Source organism: Schistocerca nitens, chromosome 2 (genome assembly GCF_023898315.1).
Source record: "Schistocerca nitens isolate TAMUIC-IGC-003100 chromosome 2, iqSchNite1.1, whole genome shotgun sequence".
Classification (NCBI taxonomy): Eukaryota; Metazoa; Arthropoda; class Insecta; order Orthoptera; family Acrididae; genus Schistocerca; species Schistocerca nitens.
The window spans coordinates 200,847,474-200,853,782 of record NC_064615.1 but is presented as its reverse complement, the minus strand read 5'-3'; the positions used below and the strand labels follow the sequence as shown (position 1 = coordinate 200,853,782).

The window sequence follows — 6,309 nt, the reverse complement described above, 5'->3', positions numbered from 1 at the left end:
GATTTCCTTTAACTATAATAGTTGTTAATTTAATAAATTATGTTGACATGCGTGAGCGTTACCAGTGATGTTCGATCTCTTATGGCCGAGTCCTTCCTACCAGATGAACCACAATACAAGAAGTATGTTACACTGTAACATCTGGCTCTTCTCTTTCATAGCTACACAAATCATTTTTGAGTTGTACTTATAGCAACAACTGATAAGAACAGCGGGTTTTCTACAGTTCATGTAGACTCAGTGGGTCGAACTGGAGATTAAATGTCTTTACCCGTAGTTTATGAGGTGAAAAAACAAAGAAAGTAACAGCTTAATTACTTGCACCAAATGGGAAATAGGTAAGTTCCACATCTCCATAGATACCCCGCAAGCCACAGTACTGTGCGTGGCGGAGGGTACACTTTGCAACTACTAGTCGTTCCGTTTCCTGTACCACTCGCAAATACAGCGAGGGAAAACGACAGTCTATATGGATCCGAATGACCCCTAATTTCTCGTACCTTATCTTCGTGCTTCTTACGCGCAATGTACACTCATGCTCATAAATTAAGGATAATTGCAGAATGTGGTGCCACACAGCGTGGCACTACACAAAACTGGCGCTAATAGCATAGGCACGTAGGGAACACACACTACACAGATCTGTAAGTCCACGGTATTAGTGATAAGTCGAGAAAACTGTCCAGCAACACGTTTGCTACAAAATGCCACTGTTTTCTGCGCATGTACCCCGACATCAATATGGGATATGATCACCATGCACACGTACACAGGCCGCAGAATGGTTGGCATACTCTGGATCAGGTGGTCGGGTAGCTGCTGGGGTACAGCCTCCCATTCTTGCACCAGTGCCTGTCGGAGCACCTGAAGTGTCGTAGGGGTTTGAAGACGTGCAGCGATATGTCGACCGAGAGCATCTCAGACGTGCTCGATGGGATTTAGGTCTGGTGAACAGGCAGGCCACTCCATGCGCCTGATATCTTCTGTTTCAAGGTACTCCTCCACGATGGCAGCTCGGTGGGGCCGTGCGTTATCATCCACCAGGAGGAAGGTGGGACCCACTGCACCCCTGAAAAGGCGGACATACTGGTGCAAAATGACGTCCCGATACACCTGACCTGTTACAGTTCCTCTGTCAAAACCATGCAGGGGTGTACGTGCACCAATCATAATCCACCCCACACCATCAAACCTCGACCTGAATACAGGTCCCTTTCAAGGACATTAAGGGGTTGGTATCTTGTTCCTGGTTCACGCCAGATGAAAATCCGGCGAGAACCACTGTTCAGACTATACCTGGACTCGTCCGTGAATATAACCTGCAACCACTGTTCCAATGACCATGTCCCTGTAACCAGGGATCAGTGGAGTGCACCTTGCAGGTCTCCGCACGAATAAATCGTGTCTGTTCAGTCGTCTGTAGACTGTGTGTCTGGAGACAACTGTTGCAGTGGCTGCAGTACGGTCCCGAGCAAGGCTATGTGCAGTACTCTGTGGCCGTCTCCGTGCACTGATGGTGAGATATCGGTCTTCTTGCGGTGTGGTACACTGTGGAGGTCACGTACTGTAGCGCCTGGACACGTTTTCCGTCTCCTGGAAACGTTGCCATAATCTTGAGATCACACTTTGTGGCACACGGAGGGCCCGTGCTTCGACCTGCTGTGTTTAACCAGCCTCCAGTCGCCCTAGTATGCTACCCCTCATAACGTCATCAATATGTGTTCTTTGTGCCATTTTCAACACGCATTCACCATTACCACGTCTGAAAACGTCTGCACACTTACTCGCTGCACCGTACTCGGACATGCACCAACACACCTCTGCGTATGTGGACTGCTGCCAGCGCCACCGTGCGATGACCGCAGGTCAAATGCACCGCGTGATCATACCCCGAGGTGATTTAAACCCGCAAACCGCCCACCAGAGCGTTGTTTCGCCGTGTATCTGCATTATCCTTAATTTATGAGTATGAGTGTATTTGGAGGCAGCAGAATCGTTCGGCAATCAGCTTCATATGCCGGTCCTCTAAATTTGGTCTCTAGTGTTTCTCAATAAGAAACAATATCTATCCAGGAATACCTATTTGAGTTCCTGCAGCATTTCCGTAACACTTAGGTGTTGTTCGAACCTACCGGTAACAAATCTAGCCTCCCGCCCCTGAACTGCATCCATGTCTTCCTTCAATCCGACCTGGTACGGATCCCAAACACTCCCGCAGTGTTCAAGAATAGGTCGCAGCAGCGTCCTACATGTGAACCACTCTTTCCTAAAATTCTCCCAATATACCGAAGTCGACCATTCGCCTTCCTACCACAGTTCTCAAATTTCACATCGCTTTGCAGCGTTACACCCAGATATTTAAAAGATTTGACTGTGTCAAGCAGAACACTAGTAATACTGTATTCAAACATTATAAGTTGGATCTTCCTACTCATCTGCATTAATTTACATTTTTCCATATTTACGTCTAGCTGGCATTCATCACATCAACCGGAAATTTTGTGCCTTCCTACAGTCACTCAACCTCGGCACCTTACCGCACACCACGGCATCATCAGCAAACAACCGCAGATTGCTGCCCACCCTGTTCGCCAAATCATTCGGAAATAACACTTTACGTTATAGTAGAATATGAGGCATTTCTATTGCTGAAAAATTTTTATGACTTTTCTGCAGTAGTTTGTTTCTTGTTAATATGGCAACAAAGTATTCACTTAAGGATTATATCGAGCATGTGCTCTTTATTCCTTGACGATTAATTGTAGTTGCTCCACAACTATGTGTCAGTGAATTCGCAGTAATTACAGGGTGAAAGTGGATGTGAGCTACAACAAATGTCTAAAAACTGTGTCCTTTTCAGCAGACGAGAGCTAGAGTTACAATACTCGCTTTTACAGAGAGAAACATTCAGAATATCTGTAACACCCCTATACCCGTCGTGTTGTGCTGGGTGTAAGTATCAAGAAACGCCATTACTAAGTTTGCTGGGACTAGTGTTAATTTTATATTGCCATTGCTACGTGTGGCACAGAAATACACTCCTGGAAATTGAAATAAGAACACCGTGAATTCATTGTCCCAGGAAGGGGAAACTTTATTGACACATTCCTGGGGTCAGATACATCACATGATCACACTGACAGAACCATAGGCACATAGACACAGGCAACAGAGCATGCACAATGTCGGCACTAGTACAGTGTATATCCACCTTTCGCAGCAATGCAGGCTGCTATTCTCCCATGGAGACGATCGTAGAGATGCTGGATGTAGTCCTGTGGAACGGCTTGCCATGCCATTTCCACCTGGCGCCTCAGTTGGACCAGCGTTCGTGCTGGACGTGCAGACCGCGTGAGACGACGCTTCATCCAGTCCCAAACATGCTCAATGGGGGACAGATCCGGAGATATTGCTGGCCAGGGTAGTTGACTTACACCTTCTAGAGCACGTTGGGTGGCACGGGATACATGCGGACGTGCATTGTCCTGTTGGAACAGCAAGTTCCCTTGCCGGTCTAGGAATGGTAGAACGATGGGTTCGATGACGGTTTGGATGTACTGTGCACTATTCAGTGTCCCCTCGACGATCACCAGTGGTGTACGGCCAGTGTAGGAGATCGCTCCCCACACCATGATGCCGGGTGTTGGCCCTGTGTGCCTCGGTCGTATGCAGTCCTGATTGTGGCGCTCACCTGCACGGCGCCAAACACGCATACGACCATCATTGGCACCAAGGCAGAAGCGACTCTCATCGCTGAAGACGACACGTCTCCATTCGTCCCTCCATTCACGCCTGTCGCGACACCACTGGAGGCGGGCTGCACGATGTTGGGGCGTGAGCGGAAGACGGCCTAACGGTGTGCGGGACCGTAGCCCAGCTTCATGGAGACGGTTGCGAATGGTCCTCGCCGATACCCCAGGAGCAACAGTGTCCCTAATTTGCTGGGAAGTGGCGGTGAGGTCCCCTACGGCACTGCGTAGGATCCTACGGTCTTGGCGTGCATCCGTGCGTCGCTGCGGTCCGGTCCCAGGTCGACGGGCACGTGCACCTTCCGCCGACCACTGGCGACAACATCGATGTACTGTGGAGACCTCACGCCCCACGTGTTGAGCAATTCGGCGGTACGTCCACCCGGCCTCCCGCATGCCCACTATACGCCCTCGCTCAAAGTCCGTCAACTGCACATACGGTTCACGTCCACGCTGTCGCGGCATGCTACCAGTGTTAAAGACTGCGATGGAGCTCCGTATGCCACGGCAAACTGGCTGACACTGACGGCGGCGGTGCACAAATGCTGCGCAGCTAGCGCCATTCGACGGCCAACACCGCGGTTCCTGGTGTGTCCGCTGTGCCGTGCGTGTGATCATTGCTTGTACAGCCCTCTCGCAGTGTCCGGAGCAAGTATGGTGGGTCTGACACACCGGTGTCAATGTGTTCTTTTTTCCATTTCCAGGAGTGTATGTAGTTTTTTTCAACTGGCTTTTGGGACGTATCCATACAGCCACCTCAACAGTGGAATGTCATTTCTAATGATACGAACGAAAGGACAACACAACACCCAGTCCCCGAACGGGGAAAATCTCCGACCCGGCCGGGTATCGAACCGGGGCCCTTCGGTTAACGATCACGATATGCCGCGGTCACCAAATACGTAATACTTTGAGCCTCTGCAGATGCCGTAAGGAGAGGAGGGGTCCAGGTCAATTGTTCACACGCTATGCACTGCGTCATCTGGCGTGGTGATAAGCGTTAGCGAGAAGCCAGATCATACACTAGCATGTGATTCCCTATTTAGAGAATATTAAATATCAATTAGGTATGATATCAGCAGAGTCATTTTAGCCTCGAATACTCTCTTTCCCTACCTATTTAATCACCTTTTTATATACTCTTTCCTTCGTCCGTCATTCATTATTTTGCTTCCAAGGCAAGACAATCGCTTCTCTTCGTCAGTTACATGCTCCTCAATCTATATACGAATTTTATTAGTAACATATTTTCTGATGCTCCTTAATAGTCTTCGATTAACACTCAGACTGTACTCAGACTGCTCGTAGTCTTGGCTGCTGGTGAGTCTTACCATTGTACGGTCGCGTTTCATGGAACTTGCCCATTCTAATGTTTCTTCCAGAGCTGCACTGGACAGCTTCAGAGGTGCTACTAATTTCGATGACTCTTGCCGGTCGTGAAAACGTTCACTGTATGCTCATCGACTATTTACTGGATTCGGTAAGACCTGCACTCTTATGTTCGTTCACCAATGTTATCAGCGAATCTCTCATTGGTATTCTTTTATACAGAATTTTAATCCCATTTCTGAAGCCCCTCCGTCTTCAGGCCACAAGTGGCCCATCGGGAACAGCCGACCGCCGTGTCATCCTCACGCTAAGGATGCTGATAGGAGGGGCGTGTGGTCAGCACTCCGCTCTTCCTGTCGTTACGATGGTTTTCTTTGATCAGAGCCGCTACTATTCGATCTAGTAGCTCCTCAGTTGGCATCACGAGGCTGAGTGCACCCCGAAAAATGGCAACAGCGCATGACGGTCCGGATGGTCACCCATCCAAGTGCCGGCCACGCCCGACAGCGCTTAACTTCGGTGGTCCCACGGGAACCGGTGTATCCACTGCGGCAAGACCGTTGCCTCCCTTTTCCCAACCTGCCCCGTATCAAGCCGACCACTTCTCTCCTGGTCGTCCAGTCTTGTCGTTCCCTCTTGGTTCATATTACATATTTACCCCCTTTCTCTAATCAGTCACAGCCTAAGAGGTGACATAATAATGGTAGCTGCTTGGAAACTTATCTTATAAACTTTCTTATAAATTTTCTTATAAAAAAATCGAGCAGCGCTGTCTCGCACCAAGTAGGAAAATACAAATTTTGATTTCAAAACATCATTATCACATATACAAAATACTGTTTTTTTTAGGTGATCCAGATCTATCCTTTGAATTTATTTATCGATTTATTAACCCGGCTGCGTTTCTTATTACAGCTGCGTGCTTAATAGGATGATTCGTGAGGATTTCACGCCGAATATTTGCTCTTGCTTTCGCTACTCTACTGCCATTCAATCTATATTGACGCTGAACTTCACAGCAGCACTCCCTGCCTTTCCACACCACCGATGACAAATTGAGGAGATTACAGTAACGGGAGATTCCTCGCTATTTTCGTGGAAGAAGATCGTTAAGGCATCCAGAGCGTAGAGAGAACTGATGAGAATTCTCAGAAGGGGCGTCCAGCCAGAAGTCTTCGATGGGGATGGCGGGAGTGGACTGGGGATGGTGGTAGGGGGGCAGGCGGCGGAG

The 6,309-nt window shown here is 48.7% G+C and overlaps 1 pseudogene; it reads right to left on the bottom strand.

Annotated features, from left to right (window-relative positions):
* Nucleotides 1–5,525: 5,525 nt before the first annotated feature.
* On the bottom strand, nucleotides 5,526–5,643 carry LOC126238110 (5S ribosomal RNA; annotated as a pseudogene).
* Between the last annotated feature and the right edge of the window lie 666 nt (nucleotides 5,644–6,309).